Here is a 21,766-nt window from a genome sequence, read left to right as displayed (position 1 = left end):
ATAGCATAATTTAGTCTAATCATTTCACTTTTCCTCCCCTTTTCTGTCCCCTCAATCTCCTCCTCTATTTTACTTATCTTCCCTCTATTTTTGTGGGAGCCCCCAACCCATACTTTTTTTTTCTTCTAATTTTTCTCTAGCTCCCACATATGAGAGAAAACATCCAACTCTTGACTTTCTGAGCCTGGCTTATATCAGTTAGCATGATGTTGTCCATTTCCATCCATTTACCAGCAATGCCATAATTTCATTCTTTATGACTGAGTAAAACTCCATTGTATGTATGTATATATATATATATATATATATATATATACACACACACACACACACACACACACACACACACACACACCACATTTTCTTAATCTAGTTATATATTGATGGGCATCTGGGATTGTTCCATAAATTGGCTATTGTGACTCGTGCTGCTGTAAACAATGACATACCTGTATCACTGTGCTCATTTTAGTTCTTTTGAATAAATATTGAGGAGTAGGATAGCTGGGTCATATGGTGGTTCCATTCCTAATTTTTTGAAGAATCGTCATATTGCTTTAGGAAAGAATTTTCTTAAACACCAAATAGCATTCCTAATATTATCAAGCATTTTTACTTTGGATAGAAGTTAGTGACTTAGGTATTCATTAGAGAAATTATTTACTTAAGAAATATTCAGATGGTAGTTTGTATAAGATAGGTTTAAATAGAGACCTATTGGCCGTATCATAGTTCGTTATTAACCAGCCTGTTTGCTTACAGCCTTTTGTGTGTCAGACACTTTAGGCAATTTGAGTTCTCATCATTTTCCTTTGCTGTTCAGGAGAAGAGAGATTTCAAATGAATTGTAACTAGGTAGGGCTAGAATGGGTAAAAGGAAGAAGACTTAAGCAGTTTTCTGAATGCTTTGTATGGATTTGTTCTCCTACCTGATGCTTGTTAGGACATGGTAGATATACCAGATACTCTATAGTTGGAGATATATGCTACTATACACAATATAACAAATTATTAGTTGGATATTATTGTATTTTAATAATGTTTATTGAGCTGTGCTAGTGCATGATGCTTCTCAGTTTGTGCTCAAAAATAAAAGATTCAATTCTATTCCTAGAGAAATTCTTTTTTTAGTAGGCAATATATGTGTATAACCAGTGTAGCTCAAAGTGAATTAATGGATAACACTGTAAGATATTTTGAGAATTTGTTGGGAGAAAAAAGGAAGGAAAGAAACAGGAAGAGAGAAGCATTAGGAAAGATATTTTGAAATAGCATTTGTATTGGATATGGAAGATGTGAAATTTGCACGTGTGATAAGGAAAAGGATAGGGAAGTCCTCCTGAAAGAGGTGTGATATAAAAATCGCAGTTATATAGCTTGTTGAAGAATGAAAGGAAGAAAATGCTAGAACAGAACAGTGACTGAAGAACTAGAAGTTGGAACTAGAAAGAGGAAATCAAGGACTGTAGGTTTTAAGTAGAGGGATAACATCAAGAGAGCATGTCCTTTTTTTCACATTGAATCATAGGCTCTTAGAGAGAAAGACCATACTTGGTCCCTCACGTGTAAGGGAAATAATGCAGTTGCCCTGGTAAGGGTTCACAGGCCACCCAAGGACAGTCAGCCAGCATCTTTCTAATTTTCCAAACTCTGTTTATATCAGCCAGAGCATTTACCACATTAAATATCATCTATCTTTATTCATCTCTTGCACTAGACTGGTACTCTTTGAGGGAATTTGTTTTACACCTTTAATATCAAGTTATCCAGCTAAAGTGCATGCCACATAATACGTGTGTCCAATGAATGAATAATAATGATATAGATGGCTCTGGGAGTAATGTACACAAAGGGAACTTTAGGTAAGGTAACTAGGTAGCAAACCATTGTGGTAATAAACTCTAGTGATGCAAAAATCTATTTAAAAATAAGGCAATTTTTTAAAAAATACAAAAAGGAGAGAGCATTAGATTAAGTTATGATCAAGTGTTATGGGAATAAAGAAATGATCTGATAATCTAGGTTAGTTCTATATATTCAGACAATAATATTTAAGCAACATTTTGAGCAGTTATGTAAATTTTAGGAATTAAAAGTTAGACTTACTATAAAATATATCTTTTACTTATGTTTAACTACTGATAATTCACTGTTCCTCTGATCTAGATCTTTTCTCCTTGATGCTCTAGGCTTCATTACCCTAAAGATGTCAAAACACTTTAATGTCATGTCAATCTGTTATTTCATCCATATGAATGCAGAGTCTGTAATTTTCAATGACTTTCATATACCCACACAGTTCTCTTCCTTGTGTGATACTATGTAATTTTGGATAGGATAATCAAAGTATGAAACAGCCCTCTTTATTTTGGTACTTGTTCATTGAGCTGACTATGTGTCTATATTTCTTCAGTAAGAGAAGGTCCTGTTTCTTTCTGAACAAGGTTAATTAAGCCTTACGGCAGTGCTTAGTACACAAAGATCTGACTGAGAATTTGCCTGTGACTGGAGGACTCTGTGGTGACCATTGCATTGACCCAGACCAAAAAGAGGGGACAGCCTCAAGTGAGCCTTCACTGTACAGCTTCCAGGAATTTCCTTTCAAAATAGGGTGATGGCTTTTAACAGATGGTGACATTTATGTGATAATTTGTTTTGTGTAGTTAATATTTTTCTTGCTAAAAGCAGATCCATGATAAAATTATGTTTTCAGGCCAGAAATGCATCTTAATTCTCGTATATATTATCCATCTAAGTATAACACAAAGCAATAGGCCAGAGACCTTTGTTTTTTATTTCATATATAAACATTGTCCAATGTGATGCTTGATAACTGCCCATGGCCACACTCTGAGTATAGGAGTGATATGTTTCCCAAGCATACTGATCAGCAGCACATTTCATATAATCATTTACTGTGCTATATAATTAACTTATAGCTCTTAGAAAACTCTGTTGTGAAAAGATGAGTGGAACTTTTCTTTTTTTAATCTTTGAAGGAGTTTACCATAAACTTTTATTACCTGGATGTTTAAAATAGAAGAGTTCCCATAAACATTTCATTTTTTAACTCCAGCTTACTGTGCTGAGGTTTCACTATATTATAAAATATAATTTTAAAGATATTGTGTGACTTAATTTGGGTCTTACTTGTCTTTTAACTTAGCATTAGGTTATATTTTATTTTTCAGTTAATGGTGGAAAAGAAAGAGGTCCAAGGGAATGAATTTACAACTTATAAATTGCCACAATATTATATCTTTAAAAGCAGTAATTTTAGGTAACTGTTATTCCATCCAAAATCTAGAAGATAATAACCAGTTTTATGCCACTTCAGTACTGAGTTTGTTATGGTTGTACTAATGGGTGTTTAGTATTCTCTTTTAGCCATATTTATGTCATACTGAAAATTTTTATTCTCCCTTTCTACCACTCCCTTCAAAAAAAATTATCCAAATGTTTCATTTTCTTTTTAAGGCAAATTAGAAATAGGCATTTAGTGGTTTTTGTTGTTGTTGTTGTTGTTGTTTTTTAGCAAAAAGCCCTTTTCCTATCTCAAAGTGTACCTTTGATAGGTAGTTTGACTGTTATGACAAAATTTTTAATAGGTTCAAACTCCATTGAATTTCTTTGTCTTCTGTAAAATAAGAACATAAAGACATAAAACAATTTTGTTATAGTTCATTGTTAAAAGTGTTTTAATATAATGCTAATATTGAAATTTAAAAAATTTTTAGCAATGCATGTCCACTTTGGGAGATGTGAAGCATAAAAAGTGTTCATTTTACTGAAGTTCTAGTATCTATGTGGGGTCAGGAGAGATCAGTTTTGAAAACTCACCAGTAACATTTTTTCGTTGTTATTAAATATGTACTATAAATTGTGCTTCTGGAAAGATAGGGGGGAATGTAGAAAAGCAAAGTAGAAGAATTAACAATCATTCCAATAAAATAGTTTAATTTATGCCTCTGCAGTTAAGCAGTGCTCCTGGTTAACAGAAATACCCTTCAGCTACACAGGATTTTGGAGGGTTGGAGGGCACTCATTTGCACATAAATAGCCATTAACTGATAAATTCCCAGAGGTCTCCTGTTGCATGTTAGTGGTTCTGACCTACTTAGCTAGCTTAAATTTGTTTTACAGAATTATTATAATTCTATCCTTGGTACTTAAACTTTGTGATTAATGCATGCCTCACAATACAATTAAAGTATAATTACACAGTTTTGCAGTTTCCTATCATGATGTTATTATTACAAAGATCTGGATTTTGCAAATATTAGAAGAGTTAAGGTTTTGATATTTTTCACTTCTGCTATCATTATGTGATTATGTTAAATGGGACCTTTTTAAGTCTGAAGAATAAATGGAGTAAAGGTGAGTCATTAAGTTTAGCATTTGTAAGCTTAGAAATGGTTGGATCAGTTAATGTGTGGTCATTGGTGTCCACATTGACACTTCCCAAGCATTCTTTATGTTTTTCAAATGATTCTTGGCATCATTTACTTGCGGAAGCAGGATGAATGTTAGGAGGCAGTAGAGAAGCACTAGAGTGAGACTCGGGAGACGTGAGTTCTGATGCTGACACTTACGCTTCACTATGCAGAACAATTCTGGGTGTTCATCTGTAGAATAAGTAGTTTGGAATATACAAATGGGTTAGCAACCCAAGGTATTGCTGGCCAAAGCAGGCCCAAGATCTGTTTTAGTTCAGTTGTGGAGCGTAAGAATATTTTTTATATTTTTAAAGGTTGCTCAAACAAACAAAAAAAGCAGCAATTCTTGTTCTCTTAAGGCCTGCATGCTTACCAGAAAAAAAAAAAAAAAAAAAAAAATTGCCAATTCCCTGACCAGAAGTTCTGTATGACTCTGCCTTATTGATATTTGGCATTAAGTTACAATTGATTATTTTTAACTGGTGATGTTTTATAGTCTGTCACATCAGTTTTGGGCTTCATCTCTCCATGTTTATTATTTAGAGTGGTTTGTGATGTGACATCTAATACCTGTTTTGTTACTGCTCATTTTACATCCAGTTAAATTTGGGAATTGACTACTTTCTAAAACTTCATAACTTGAAATTTATTTTTCTTTTAAAGGAAATTCCTGGTAAAAAGAGATTCTAAAGTATCAATGCTGTTGAAAGGTGAAAAGGAATGAAATACTTGACTTATTTTTAAGTACTAATGTCAATTTTAAAGAACACTTTCAAAACTGTGCCCTGTTCTATGGAAGAATTACAAATAAATGTTAAATAATATTCTGTAATGAACTGCAGAGACATTTTCTATCAGTTTTTCTGAACATCAGTTTTGGCCAATGTATGAGACTATATTACAGTAAGGTTTTGCATTCCCCTCATGTCATTGAACATGGGAAGTATAGGCCACTGTTAAAACTGGGCTCCATTTGAGTGATAGTCAATTGTTAATATTTGTTAAAGATAATAAGCCAAATAGTTACAAACCACTTTTATTTGATATTGTATATCTGGGGGGTGGGGGGAATTTAGGCCCTTTCATTAAAAAAAAAAAAAAAAAAAAAAAAAAAAAACAACAATGGTTAGAAGTAGCAGCTGCTTTGTAAAGTTGGCATGCAATCATTACATTTCTCCAAAGAGAAAATGGTTACCCTGTAATAATCAGTCTAATGAATTCAGAAATTCATTGATTGTCCCAGCTCTGGGTAGATTAGGTAGAGACTTGCTTCAAGGAGTGGAATTTATGAAATGTTTGCTGCATCCAGCAAGCAGAGCTGCTATAATACAGCTGCCTCCTCAGTGGTTTGCTTTGATCCTGTGGAATGAAAGGACAGGAGGATCAGCTCAGGTCTAAATGAGATTACAGCTGGTTCTGCCGCTTATCTGGTCTATTGCCAACTAGTGTGGCTTTGCACGTCCTAAGGGGTTTACAACAGAAACTGTTTATTGAGTATCATCGGTTTACTCAACACAAGCAGGCTAATCCTTCCCAGCCTCAGCATGTTGTAGAATTGTGCAGGAGCCAAACCCAAAGCTGGTATAGCCAGACCCTCTAGAGCCCTTTGTCTCGCTCTATATTGATTTTTACCTGAGTTAAAGATAGTAAAAAAATAAAACCAATAACCAGTCCTATTGTGAGCAAGAGGTTAATCTTACCTAAAATCTTACAAAAAGCATCTGTTGACCCTAGAAGGGACAGCCTGCTTTTTTTGCCTTTCTAGTCAAGTGGGATTTTCTAGTTTCGAATTTTGAAGAACAAGATAAGAAAAACAGCTTAAAAGATCTTGCTAGGCATTTCAAGTTAAATGCTTAAGTCTCTTCTAGTACTGCTATAACAAATGGCTTTGTATGTGGAATATGGGATGACTTATTTCTAAATAGTAAGTTTTTTGCTTCCATTTTGCACAAAGCATTTATTTGATGTGGCAAAGTGCATGAAAACAAGGCTAAAAACTGTGATTAAGGAAGAGAAGTCAACTGTCAATGTTAATGCCTAATACTCATTTTACCTAATGATCCTGGAATGATAGTATTTTTTTAAATAAATAAAAGCCAGTGATTGGGACCTTTATAAAGATATTCTTCTAATAAAAAATCCTGAGTGTGTATATTATTTTGCTGTCTTTTTAGAAACTTTTTTAAACCTTCAGATGTAATATCTTAACTATTATAGTCTGGTCTTGAACAAATATGACTTGTAGTGGAAAATGCATTGGAAACAGACAGACTTGAGTTGCAGTTTCATTTCCATTTCGTACTGGTCAAGTTGTTTAACCTCTCTGAGTCCATTTCTTTTTTCCTAGCACAAAACTGAAAATAATATTATTTACTTTGCAGTATCTAATCAAACTAAATTAGAAAATAGTAGAAAGTAACTCTGAGCTAATCAGGTTAGTCAAGGCTACTGTAGTCTCTCAGGAGCCCAAAGGCATTGAAGATTATATGCCTAGGATCCCTCCTGTGATGCTAGAAAGGATCATTGCACTGCAGTAATCCTGCAGCTTTGCTCTGTAACTATAGACCCCAGTCACCTTTAAAAGGTAGGTAGAGAGAAGTTGCCAGGTAAGTACCCTTCCCTTAATATACAACAATGTATTAGAAAAGCTGTGAGTATGAAACCTATGTTATGGGTTGAACATTACTAATCCAAAAATCTGAAATACTCCAAAGTCCCAAACTATTTTAAGTATAATCTCCCATGGAAAATTCCTCAACTAACCTTATGTGACAGGTTGTAATCAAAACACAGGCACTCTAAAAATATCATATAAAATTACTTTCTGGCTATTTATATAAGATATATATGAAGTGAATGAATTTCACGTTTAGACCTGGGTCTCATCCCCAAGATCTTTCATTATATATATGCAAATATTCCAAAACCCCAATTTCAGAACACTCTCAAGCATTTTGGTTAAGGGATATTCAATCTGTAGTTTAAAACTCCTAGAAAGGCCTGAAGAATAAACTATTATTTAGGATCAATAGGTGAGCTGTCTTTATGTCCCATCTTGAATGGTTACTCAATTGCTTTATACACCCCAATAGATATTAAATACTGTCAGCTGTATTTAAACGCTAAGTAAAGATAAAGGTAAATTTTTTAAGACGAGTGCAGGGATCTCTGGGTTTACTTTCTCCTAATTGACAAGGAACATGTATCCTCAGCTATATAGAAGCCTAAAAATGTTTCTATGGAAACATTTGGAGGCTTTCTAAATGTACCGTGTGATGGAATCAGCTAAGACTGATGTTTATCTTAAACACGTAGTTTGTCCAATATTTAAACCTAATGGACAAGATGTGTACCAGTTGAAAATGTAATATTTATCCAATCATTTCTATTCTATCAAGCTAGGCTCTAAAGCAATAGGTTGAACTCACAGAGTAATAAATTTTTAGTGCATTTGGAGATAAAGGCTGTTGGTGGTGATTGCTTAAACTCTTTTTGCTCAATCATCTGAATGGTGCAAATCAAAGCATTTTGTCAGACTGTGAGAAGTTTCACCTAGATATTGCTTCCCACACACGCAGGTCACCATATAAATTATGTTCACGGTTTTACAGCATAGCTGGTGCTGGAAGTTAAATTGATGCCCAGTGGTGGAACTCGTAAAACATTTTCCTGTTAACACAACCAGGCAGAGTTGACATTGTTGATGGTGGGTTCGATCTAATAAACCATTGGTTCTAACAGTGATTTTTACTGTGTTTCAGAGGTGATGATGATACAAGTTTAGCAATCCAATAGTTCTTCCTGAATGGCAAAAAATTAACTCCACTGTCTGTACTACCAAATGTTGGAAGAGTAAGAGTAGGAGGTGATCAGAGCCTAATGTAACCTCGTGTTCTAAAAGATGATGAATTACAAGACCTGTTTAACTCAATGTATATCTTCTTCATAAAGAAAAATGGTAACTTTTTCTCCAAAGAATGTCTAATGTATCATTTGTTGGAAATTTGGAAATAACTCATTATTATCTTGTTATTCACATATGTAGGTTATGCCTTCCTTTCAGCAAACTCTTACTCAGATACTTTTTCTTTGATACTGGGGATTGAATACAGAGGTACTCTACCACTGAGCTACATCCCCAACCATTTTTATTTTTTATTTTGAGACAGGATCTCACAAAGTTACCCCGGCTAGCCTCCAACTTAAAAGCCTCCTGCCTTAGTCCTCCAGAGTAGCTGGAATTACAGGCATGTGCCACTACATCTGGCCTGAAATAAAAGCTTTATATCTGGTTACTTTTTTGTATCTGTTTGCTAAGTTACTTTTCTGTAAGAAATTTAAGCTTTAGCAAAAGGTTTTAGTTGTGTTCCACAGTAACAGTCAATCTACACATTTGATTTTTGCCCTAAGAGAATCTTTCAGGGGTTATTTTCCTACTGACATTTGTAAGCAATGGGCACTGTTTTAAAATTTGTATTGAAATATTTTTGCTTTGGTCATAAAGCTTTATGAAAGTTTATCATTTCTTGTCTGAGAGTCAATTAATTTTTCTCATTTCTAGTTAAGATTCACATGATGCCTAGCAAAGGTTTATGACTTTATCAGCATAAGCAAAAATCTTTCCAGTTCTTCCCATTTTTTGACATGGTATTTTCTCCTGTACCACTGTTATGCATTCATACTCGATTGGTGAGCTTATTATGGTTTAGTTCCATTTTATGAGATATCTCATATCTTTTACTCACCACTTTAACATTTCTTATCCCAGCGTATGCATGAATTTTTTTTTAACATAAGGAGATGGGCTTTTTGATGTGCAGATAAATGTTATCAATGGTGCTATGCAGATGAAACCTGTCATGTACAAATAGCATGTATCAAGCCCCAAGTATGCAGAACCAGATAAATCAGTTCATTTGCTGAAGCTTTGCAAAAAAGAAATTAGTGATGTAATAAAAGCTTTTGGGGCTCTTAGCCTAATAACAGCTTTATAATAAACCCCCACAGATCATCGACTCAATGGATAATCTTTTAGGAAAACTTTTTCCCTCTCTGTCTTTTCTCCCTTGTAAAGAACTGCAATAAAAACAGTAAGCAGTGTCTCTGTAGGAAAAATATATGTTTAAGTATCTGGAGTAACCATAATTTAAAACTAAGAAGTTTATTTACTATTAAACACAGATTTGTTCTAAACAAGTTTATACTTATTTCTTTTTGATGATTGATATACATCAATTAGTCACAGCTTTTACTCTGTAGATTTCAGATTAAGCATTCCTTCTTAATTAATGTGTTTGGTACATAGAGGTTGTAGTTGGATTGTTGGGGACAGTGGAGGTTCAGAGTGGGGAAACACAAATGAGGGAGAAGAAAATTCAGGGTGAGAAATCAAGAGGGAACATTTGCTTGTACTTAGAAGAAGGTGTTTATAAAGAGCAATGGAGGGTAGAAGAAAAGGGATGAGATCTATATACATTTATGTATACATAAAACTTAACACTTAATTCCAAGTAGTTTATAGGCTTATAAATCTTATTTATGTACCCAAGATTCAGCATTATATTATGTGACTAAGCTATTATGTCTACTGGAGTTTGTTTGTACTTTTTATGAAAAAAAAAAGCCTTTCTAAAACATTCCTAGGTTTTGTTTTGTTTTACTTTTTTGCTTCACTAAATTTTGGAATTAAAAAAAAATTGTCACTGTTGGAGCCGAGAATCAGAATCGTGTTTTTAAATTCTGTAGCACAATTGGCAATGGTCAGCGTATCTGATTGTGTAATTTACTACATTTCTTGCGCATGAGAGAAATATAGAGGATGTAGAATGCTTAAGAGGTTTCAAAAATTATTTATCAAAGAACACTACCTTTCCCAATGCATTAGCTATTGTAATTATACATTGGTACAATCTGTTGACATTGAGTTGAATTTGATTTAAATGGAGGGGGATTAAGAAACTGGACATTTTTGATATTTATTGATACACCTAGTCCATTAATATAAATTATAGAACAAATTTCACTGTGACAGGAACATTTGGGTGGATGAAGTTAAGAATCAGTCAACATTACCATTAGACCTTTCTTTTTAGGAATTTATTACCATCAATTAGAAAAAATGCTTACAAATAGAATTTAGCCTTAACCTATTGATATGGAATATTTGACCTCAACAATATTTGAGTCTTTAGCTTTAACAAAAAGACCCCTGAATTCTTTTGAAACAAAGATTCCCCCACTAGCTAAACACAAGTCATAAGATGACTTAGAAAGATTGCATCTGTTGTTAAGTGGCAGCACTGCTGTGGACTGCTGTTTTTTGAAAAGACTGCCAGGAGGAGAGGGCTAAGTTAGTTTTTGGAGTGTTTTAATTAGCTGTAGAAGATGGGCTCCATACATTCATAAACATAATACCTTATATCTAAGGAAAATTAAAATGAAACTCTTTTTTAAAAAAGATCTGCCGATTAATGAAATGTAAAAGCAATAAGAACTGAATAAAATTTATTGAGAATAAATATGTTTATATTATATCTCGGCATAAATTTGAGATAGTTATTTTGTGCTGAGTGGGTGGAAAAACAGCTTTTCTTCAAAGGACCCTTGCCTTTGTCATTCATTTGTCTTAAATCTAGATTTTTGAAATCATGTGGATGGCTTCTAGGACACTTCAACCAGCTATTTTGTCTGAATCTGCCTTTGCTTCATTGCAGATACTACCTCCTTGGTTATATTTCTAATAAAATTCTTTGTTTCCTCCCACCCTGTACCAAGTATGAATTCTTTGAGGTCAGGTCTGCGTCTGACTTCGAATCTCTAATTCCTACTTAGTATGTAGGAATGTAGTGGATGCCATTTCTTTAAAACATAATAAACCTTGTCAAACTAATTCTTATTACATTCACAGACATGTATAGATCACAGATTTGGAAAGCCAGGAACATCTCATCTCTTCCACGATGTCTGGAGCCTCAATTCTGATGATTCAGTGTATAGGGTAGCTCACAAGAGTGGGCCTGGAAGTGCTGATGGTGGAGAATCCAGTTCCTAGATGGCATTTTTATTAACATGTCTAGTCTCTGAGCTAGAATGACCAAAGAATAGGCTTGATTCTGTTGACCTGAATGCTACCTGTGGCATCTCCCACAGGTGTTCTCAAGGTAGTTAGACTTTATCCAGGGTATTTCAGCACTCTTAGGAATGAGTTTTCTCAGCAAATAATGGAGAAACTTCATGGCCTTCTGTTTTTGTTGTTGTTGTTTTGTCACCAAGACTTAAGAGTTACACAATGTCACATCTGTTGTACTCCGTGAGTCAAAGCACAGTTTTCTGTAAATGGTAGAATAATCAAAGCAAGACAGAGACAGAAAGGAACAAGAAGATGAAGGAAAGTAAAGACTGAGGGGCATTTAATATCACCAGTAATTACCAACTCCACTGCTGCTAAGTTAGATTGGTGGTCTCTATCCCCAAATGAGGGCATATTCCATACTCTATTTTCCTATAGTGAGAATAAGTATATTCTTATTTTCTTTTTTAGCCATCAGTTTCTAAGGATTTTTTTTTTTTTTTTTACTCTTTCCTTTTTTCTTGAGAATTCCACACATAACATTTTGGGTAAGATCCAGTACATATGTGCATGCTCACTTTTACCCTACCAACTTTGATGAGGAAGACAACCACATTTGAAATCCTAAAAGATCATTATGACAAGTTTAGGTATTTTATCAAAGATGTGTGCATTTTGTTGTCAGAGTCTACAAAAATCATCTCACCTCTGACTGCCCCTAACCTCAAGGACAAATATCTTAACTCAGAAGATCCTGGATCTTAACTCATAATCTTTCTCATATGATACTCTGGTAGGAGGACTTTGACTAGTTTCACACTGCAGCCACAGTCCCTCCTCTTACTTTTATTCATTATCTGTGCCCACATACTTTCTATTCAGTTTGAAGCCTGACTTTCTGGAAGTTGGAACCACACTGAATATGAGCAGAGCAAGGTTACCTTGGCCTTACCCCTTTGGAAATGAGTTGTCATCATCAGATGATGGTTGTTCTCCTGTTCTAGAAATCCCTGAGTCATCACATTCATGTGCTAATAGTTTCTTATGGAATTCCAAAGAACTTTAACCAACCCTTAATTTTGGCCTTTACCCTCAATCATTTCCTTGATGGCATCTTGAAGAGCTGTGAACTTACACCTTAACATCTAGCATGATACTTTCCCTTTGATTCTTGTGTTATATTCAGACTTATTACTTGTTGACATCAGTTAAACTGCCCTCTCAGAGGTAGAATAATTGTCAGAAACAGACTACAACAAAATAAACATATTCAATTTAGTGTGTATGATAGAGCACCCATTTGCCCAGGGTGTTTGCAATATGTTGTGCTAATAATACTGATGCTTATGGGTCAGGCTTGCTCATGTTGATCTTCCATGCTCACTTTTATGGGATGAGAGCACAAAATAGCATTCAAACGTGAGAGAAAGAGAATATTGTGACAGGTAGTTTTATATATGTACAGATATATAAAGTCACACAATGCATATTCATCAGGTGGGGCTTTTTAATGAAAATATTTCCATGATCTGGAATCCAGCTACCTCTTTGAATTTACCTGCTGTTCCTTCTGAAACCAGTTGTGCTTCAGCCACATTGCCTTCTTGTTTTTCCCTTAGCCTATAGACTCTGCCAATCTTAGCTTCTTGGCATTTGCTTTTCTTCCCCCTGCAATGGACTTCCTCAATATATGCATGGGATTCCCTCCCTTATTTACTTAGGTCTTTGCTCAGTGTCACTTCTCAAAAGGTATTTCCTGATCATCCTAATTGATATATTAGCTCCTGTCATTCATCTGTCTGTCCTCAGAATATAAACTCCAGGACAGAGACCCCCTCGATTTTTTATTTATTTTTTATCTCTACTGCCTAGAACATACAATACGAGCTGAATTCAAGAGTTAGGCAAATGGATTTATATACCTCTATACTTTTACTTTTCTCTTTTTCATCTTACTAGTCTTTACCTGTCCTTTCCTTCTGTGACCTTCCTTCTCAGAATTGGTAATTGCACACTTATAGATACAGATTAGAAGAAAGAGAACTTTGCAGCTCTCCTCCAGTACAGAATTACATATGATCTATGTGACCCATGGGCTACAAGTTGCATGGCCATTTCCTTATCTGTTGCAAGAATTAAATTGGAAATGTTTAATAAATGGAATAATTATTGTTAATCAGAGAATCCATGCTTTATTCTAAGTGTTGGGCCTATATTAACAAATTTAATTCTGCAAGTACTAATATTATTTCTAGTTTATATATGAGGAAAGCCAGAAGGGTGGCTACTCATTGTGTTCTGTGGGCTAACAGCATTTGCTGATGGAAATGCTTACTCACAGACTCCTCCCTAGACCTACTAAGAATTAAAAACAACAACAACAATAACAAACAGTATACTTAGGTTCTGTATTAGTCAACTTTCCATTGCTGTAACACCTGAGATGATCAGGGCATAAAGATAAAGGGATATTTTGACTCGGAGTTTTGGAAATTTCAATCCATGATCAACTGTTCCCAATGTTTGAGGGAAGGCAACACATTATAGAAGAAGCAAATGGTGGAACAAAACTGTCCATTTTGAAAAGCAAAAAAGAAGAAGAAGAAGCCACTGAAGTTCTGCTATCACTTTTAAGGGCATGCTTCTAATAACCTAAAGATCTTTCACTAAACCCTGTCTATTAAGGATTCCACCGTACCCCAATAGTACCTTCCTGGGAACTAAGCCTTTACTACATAGACCTTTTGGGGATCTTCTGCATCCAAACTTAAAACAGGTCCTAAAGATGCAAAAATATCCTTAGTGAATCTAGGACATTAATATGTTTAGGAAGATCTATAGATGATTCTGATGATTGTCAAGATTCGTAACTACTAAGGTAGAACTTCATTGCACAAGTGTACCCATAAAATGTAGTGAAATATAAATGAAAAACTCAAGTGATTTGGGACTCATAATCATCTATAAATAAATACATTCAATAAAGTATATATAAAAATATATAACATATATAATGTATATAATATATAATATATCTACAATTATAATAAGTCATCTTTTAAGAAGTTCTTTTTTCCTTATTTGGTGTAAGTATTGTTGCTGACTCTGCTTTTTATCTATAGTAATTCCTCTTTGATCAAATGAAAGTATAAGGGTGACTTCAAGAAACTATCACTTTTTATTGGCATATTTTCATACCAGTGAAAAAAAAGACATGGCTATGTCTTTTAAGACTGGGACAGAACTCTGTTTTAAGCACTTCACCAGTGTTACTGTTTAAGACCATAAGGCAGCATTACTATAGTGCTATAGAGTTTGGATCTGAAATCTCCTGCAAAGGTCCATGTTTTAAAAAGTCTTGGTCTACAGTACATGGTGTTATTGAGATATGGGGCCCCAGTGAAAGGAAATTACGTTACTGGGATATGCTTTGAATGGGATATTAGGATCCTGTTCCCTTCTCTATCTGTTTGCTTCCTGGCTACCATGAGGTGACCAGGCCTTCTCCTCTGCTGTATGTTCCTGCCATGATGGACTTTGCCACCATACGCCCAAAGCAACAGGGCCAAGCAGCCATGGACTGAAACCTTTGAAACCATGATTCAAGCCAAATACAGTGGCTCACACCTGTAATTCAGGTGGCTTGGGAGGATGGCAAGCTTAGAGTCAGCCTCAGAAACTCAGCAAGGCCCTAAGCAACTTAGTTAGACTCTTTCTCTAAATAAAATATATAGAAGGGCTGAAAATGTGGCTCAGTGGTTTAGCACCCCTGGATTCAATCCCCAGTACCGAGAGAGAGAGAGAGAGAGAGAGAGAGAGAGAGAGAGAGAGAGAGAGAAAAGGAAAGAAAACATGATCCAAAAAAATCTTTCCTCCTTTATGTTTACTATGTCAGCTACTTTATCACAGTAATGGGAAGCTAACCCAAAAAAGGAATGTTTAATTTGTTAGATTCATCACTGGTTTTCTGATTTGTTCTGTTTTCCTAGTCTTGAAAATTAACTCAATTGTGGGTCATAGGAAAATTTTAGGTAATCATATGTAATTGACCTTAGAGATCCCTTATAGTTTACACTCCCCAGAATTATTATAATTTCAATGTATAACTTGGCTGTTATGCTATTTTATATTTACCTTTAATAGGAACTTAGTATATAAATGAATGAATGAAGACAGCAATATGACATTTGAAACATGTATTATTTATTTAGTTTATAAATGTTATTGGAGACAACCATAACATAGTGATTATAAGGTGGGGCATTGAAGCTCTTCTGACTGCTAGGGTTCAAATCTTGGCGCTGCTTATTAACAGAATGACCCAGGAAAATTACTTATCCTCTCTGCACTTAGATTCCTTGTTCATGAAATGACATTAATAATAGTACCTACAAAAGAAATTAGTTGACAAAAGTTAAAACATTTAGAATAGGGTTATTGTATGTATTCTCAATAAACGATCTTTAATTCTTTGGCTAACAATACAGTTGCCTTATTTTAAAAAAAATCTTAGATGAAAAAAGGTCTATCCAACTAATAGTTGGTAAAATAGGGTTTGTAGTCTTGGCATGTCTGTCCTCATAGCCCTTGTCTTTCTAGGGATGCTCTACTGCCTCTAAGAACACAGCTATTGGGATTTAGAAGCAGTAGCAATGTGACCAAAGTGCCTTATTATCTTGCCTTATGGTCTGCAAAGAATTTTCACTGGAGTGCACTGATTTCGTAATTCAGCAGCTCCATGGAGAATAGTAGGGCGTTGTTCCCATATAACAGTTTCAGAAGTTTTCCAGTGTTCCAAGCTGTTTTTCTCTGTACTAGGCAAGAGTTCATTCTGATAATTCTCCTTACATCTCTGGAGAAGCTCTTTTTTCCTTAATGGTATATTAAACGTGGCTGTAAGCATCATTGCCAACATTGCTTTTTTTCCCAGTGTCATCCCTCCATGACCAAAACAGCACACTCCTTGCCTTAATCTTATAGATTATTTCATTTGTCCACCACCTCCTCACTCCCTGCTCCACATATGCACCGACACAGGTATACTGAAGTACTTGGGGGTGCTGCAAAGTATACCTGGATTGCTGATTGCCAGCTGGTTTCTGGTTTATCACTTGTTCCTGCTCACCTGGGCATGCACAAGACTGGGAGTCAGCACTGAAGCTACTGTTCTCTCATAGGAGACTTTGTAAAAGGCTCTTTGTACCTAGAGGCTTTTTAAAAATTCTTGTTTCTTTTCTGATTTTTTTTTTAAACATAAAATTGGATTGGATGATTTTTAGGGTAACTTCCAGCTTCAAACTTTTTTTTTTCTGATAATGTCATTATTTTGGCTATGTTATATTCCTTCTGGGTAATAAGGAAGACCATAGCTCTATTTCATAGATGTGGGCAAGTATAGCAAAAGAATTTAAAGTATCTAAGGTTTTTCAGAGAGTTTAGCTGAGCTAAAAGTAATTATAGAGTATCCTGGTTCCCATTCAGTTTTCCATTAGTTAGATCAATATGATACTTAGAATAATCCAAACCCACAGTGGTTTGGAACAACTTTTTAACATAGAACTTCCAATTATATTTTTCACTAATATAGATTTTTAAAGTTGCCATGTTTGAAATAGAGCTAAAAGAGGCATTCAATTATTGCTTTTAATTCCTTTCTTTCTGTTGGCTCTTATCAGTCACATTTATTGTATTATGCTTTTTTGTGTGGTGAAAGGGCTATCATTAGACAATTTTTCTTTTCTTTATGTTTCAAGGCATAATATATGAGAAATATTAAACATGCAACTCAGTACCCAGAAGATAACATACAGAATCATATCTTTATCAGTCACAGATAAAACCAGCATATTCTAAGATTAGAAGGAAACCCCATAAGCAGTAGTCTAGGAAGGATTCCAAAAAACCTACCTAAACTATCAGTCAACAACTTGGAGACCAGGCTGACAGGCAGCACTAACCAGGTACGAGTTCCATTGTCTCTGGTGTGTGTCTGGGGATGTGGGGTGGGGGGGTGAGGAGGGTAAGTGAATATGTGAAATCAAGGGAAGAACCAGCAAGCTGGTAAAAATAGGAAAACATTTCAGAAAGTGGGGCTCAAGAGCAGTCAAATAAAGGAATCAGGAAAGCCCTTGAACATAATGAGGAAAGGAAAGGAGTCAAGACAACAGAGCTGAAATAGAAGTAATAGGACACACGTGGATAAGTGGGTGTATAAACGTGGGGGTGTTTACAGATGGACTCATGAGCACTCGGGGGCATTATTTCATGTGGTTTTCACCGGTAAGCCTGTTAAGTGGACATAGAACAATTCTTGATTGTTCATATTGACGTAAGAAAACAGGAATTGGGAATCCTTTTTCTCCGTTGTCACCTAGCTCTTAAGTAGCATTGTTAATCTGTTACCCAGTTCAGTTACTTCTTTTTATCTCAATTTCTCATTTAAAAGATTTGAATAATAATTGTTTCAACCTCATAGAGTGAGAATTAGTGCTTATAAAATACTTGGCACAGTGCTGGTCTCATGGTAAATACCAATAAATGCTGGATGTTGATGTTATTTCTATTATGAGAGCTACGATTTGAACAACTTGAAATTCAGCATATTTCTTTCCCAGTATCCTGTATTTCATCCTTTATAATGTAAAGTGGACTTGTTACTCATGTGTATTTCTACACATGTATATTTCCAAAATGATTTTAACCTGTGTAAAATCTGTCTTAAACAAAAATTGCCAAATATTGGGAGATTTCACATCTTTTCCTTTACTTTTTGACCATAAATCACATTTTGCCTTTTGTGCAGTTAATCTACTTTCATATTTGTCTACTGGTTATTGAAGAAAGTAAGATAATTACTCATAAAATAGCCCTGGCTTCTAGAACTATATGAGGGTCCTTACAGTATTTCATGCGTGTTATATGTTTTCTTTCACAGTGTTGCCAATAGTGAGGAAACTCTTTTCATATTTTTAGTTTTGTAAATATGCCTTCAGTAGATGTGCAATGACCACTTCTAATATACTGTTTATTTTTCAGTAATCTTTGTGTAGTTAGCTTTCTTGTTCAGAAAATTTGATTTTTTAAAAAAATTGTCTGCCACTGCATGGTATATTTTTAACTGTTTGGCTATTATGCAGAATTTTGATTCTTCTCTCAGACACCATTATGGTATATTCTTGGCACTTCTTGCGTTTATCACTCTTTGATTTCTTCATGAGTAGAGAGATCATTATAAGGTCTTAAACAAGTTTGTTCTGTGTTAATATACCAGGTGATCATTCTTCTTATTCAAACTGATATAGGTTGAATACTCAGACCATCAAACAGAAAGTCTTCTTTTTTTTGGTGGGGGGAATACCAGGGATTGAACTCAAGGTCACCCAAACGCTGAGCCACATTCCCCAGCCCTATTTTGTATTTTATTTAGAGACAGGATCTCACTGAGTTGCTTAGCACCTCGCCATTGCTGAGGCTGACTTTGAACTCGCTCTCCTCCTGCCTCAACCTTTCTGGGTTTAAGGGAAACATGACTTAAGAGTCATATTCAGGTTCAGATTATTGGGTCAGCTCTTCATAGCCATGTGACCTTTGAGCGTATCACTTAACTTTTTTGCTATCAGCTTCATCATATAAAGAGGATTAATGAACTATCTTATAGAGGTGTCTTGAAAGTTTTCTTTATTTCACTGATATATAAAGATATAAAAGTTGTTCATATTAATGGGGTTTCATGTGATATTTTAATACATTTGTACGTTGTGTAATGTTTAAATCAGGTTAAACCTGTCTCCTCAAACATTTATCATTTTTTTAACAGTAAAAACATTCAGAATACTGTTGTTGAAATAACGCCCTACTGTGTAGTAGCATACCACAACTGTTACTCCAACTGACTGTAACTATCCATTCTTATGCCCTACTCTCCTCAGCATCTGGTAACTACCAGTCTACACTCAACTTCTTTGAGATCTACTATTTAATATTCCACATATGAGAGACATCATGCGGCACTTGTCTTTCTGTGCCTGGCTTATTTCACTTCACATAATCTAGTAGTATATCCATGTTGTCCAAAATGACAAGATTTCATTTTTAATGGCTGAATAGTATTCCATGGTGCATATGTACCACATTTTCTTTATCCATTCATCAGTTGATGAACACTTATATTATTTTCATTTCTTGTCTAGTATGACTGGTGCTTCAGTGAACATGAGAGTACAGAAGTCTTTTCAATGTACCAATTTCATTTCATTTGTGGATTTAGATTGCCAAATCATATGTTAGCTCTATTTTTAATTTTTTGAGGAATCTCCATAATGTTTTCCATAATGGCTGTACTAATTTCCATTCCAGCCATCAGTGTGCAAGGGTTTCCTTTTATCCACATCCTCACCAGCACTTGTTATCTTTAGTCTTTTTGATAATATACAGTATTACTAGAGTAAGGTAAATGGCTCATTGTGATTTTGATTTGCATTTGTCTGATGATTAGTGATGTTAATTAAGCATATTTTCATATACCAGTTGGCCATTTTGAGAAAAGGCTGTTAAGATCTGTGGCACAAGATGAAGGGAAGAATAGAAGTTCACTGGATTAGACAAAGGGGAATGAAGGGAAGGGAGAAGGGATGGGAATAGGAAAGACAGTAGAATGAATTAGACATAATTTTTCTATGTTCATATATGAATACACAACCAGTGAAACTATATCATGTACAACCACGAGAATGGGAAGTTATACTCCATGTATGTATTCTATGTCAAAATACACTCTACAGTCATGTATATATAAAAAGAACAAATTTTTTAAAAAGTGGGAAAAAAGATCTGTGGCCCATTTTTTTAATCATTTTTTTTAGAGTTACTCTATATTCTGAATATTAGCCTTAGTTTACAAATATTTTCTCCTGTTCTGATAGTTTACTCTTGATTCTGATGATTATTTCCTTTACTGTGCTTTTCACCTGAATATAATCCCATTTGTCTATTTTTTTGTTTCCTATGAGTTGGGTGTCTGATCCAAAATCTCATTGTCCATTTCAGTGTTCTGAAGTGTTTACTCTGTTTCTTCTAGTAGTCTTTTAGCTTCAGGTCTTACCTATAAGTCTTTAATCCATTTTGAGTTGAACATTGGTACTCATGAGAGCTAAGGGTCTGATTTTTAATTAAAAGAATTTCTAACACATAGGGATTGATCAAAAAATGTTACTCCTTCCTAAGGAATAGGCTTTAGTGAATAAAGTGGCTTATTTAGAAGTAGTGAACAATATATGTCCTACCCAAGTTCAATACATTACTCATTATCTTTTGAAACCAATATACTTTGAAAAAGCTATAAAGGGTACTAGAAATGGTGGTATTATTTTACTTGGAATTCAGTGTGTGGAAATGTATTCATGAACTTTGCTATGTTGAGATAGGCAGTTGAGTTTGTTGCCAAATGAATTTTAGGAATTTGTTATTCATTTTATCTAAGCTAAAGGTCCTGAAACAGTCTCTAGCCACTAGTTCAAGTTGAATGCATCTCAGTCAAGTTGTTAAACTGAGAAGACATAACAGATATTCGGTTAGCTCTTGTGAGAGTTATCTTTCCCCAGGAATTTGTATACTTTTTTCAGTACTTAAAGTAGGATTAAGTAGTACCCCATGACTGCCAGATTTCCAGTATACATGAGTACAAGATCCAAATCTTCTATAATTTATGCTTCAATTTTTTACTTCCTGTGTGGAATCATGTGACATCTTCTAAGATGTGGTCTTATAACCAGTTGGTCATTTTGTGGAATTCTGTGTATGTATTAGTTCTGTCTCATATAGTTCTTTCTAGTGTCTACTATCCCTAAACTGTTTAAAAACATCAAGAATACTATATTAGAGCTGGGCGCAGTGGCACATGCCTGTAATCCCAGCGGCTTGGGCAGCTGAGATAGGAGGATCACAAGTTCAAAGCTTCAGCAAGGATGAGGAGCTGAGCAACTCACTCGCTGAGACCCTGTCTCTAAATAAAATACAAAATAGGGCTGTGGATGTGGCTCAGTGGTTAAGTGCCCCTGAGGTCAATCCCTCGTACCAAAAAAAAAAAAAAAAAAGAATACTGTATTAGGATTAATATAATATTATTCTTTTTAGGTGCTGTTTACTTTTCTTAGTAGAATACTATTTTCTGTCAAAGGAAGTCTTCTGCTTTATTTTTATTGGTTACTTTTCCCTACTTTCTGTATAATTGAAAAAAACAAATGGGAGGATGATATCCATACAG

At 34.8% G+C, this 21,766-nt stretch overlaps 1 protein-coding gene across 1 annotated transcript in view; it reads left to right on the top strand.

The window, feature by feature from the left end:
* Positions 1–21,766, top strand: part of MMS22L (MMS22 like, DNA repair protein) — a 127,374-nt gene that overhangs the window by 70,665 nt on the left and 34,943 nt on the right. The gene's annotated exons all lie outside the window — the stretch shown is intronic.

Source organism: Spermophilus citellus (assembly GCF_964194105.1).
Source record: "Spermophilus citellus genome assembly, chromosome: 5".
Lineage (NCBI taxonomy): Eukaryota > Metazoa > Chordata > Mammalia > Rodentia > Sciuridae > Spermophilus > Spermophilus citellus.
This window is presented reverse-complemented; position numbering and strand designations above follow the sequence as displayed.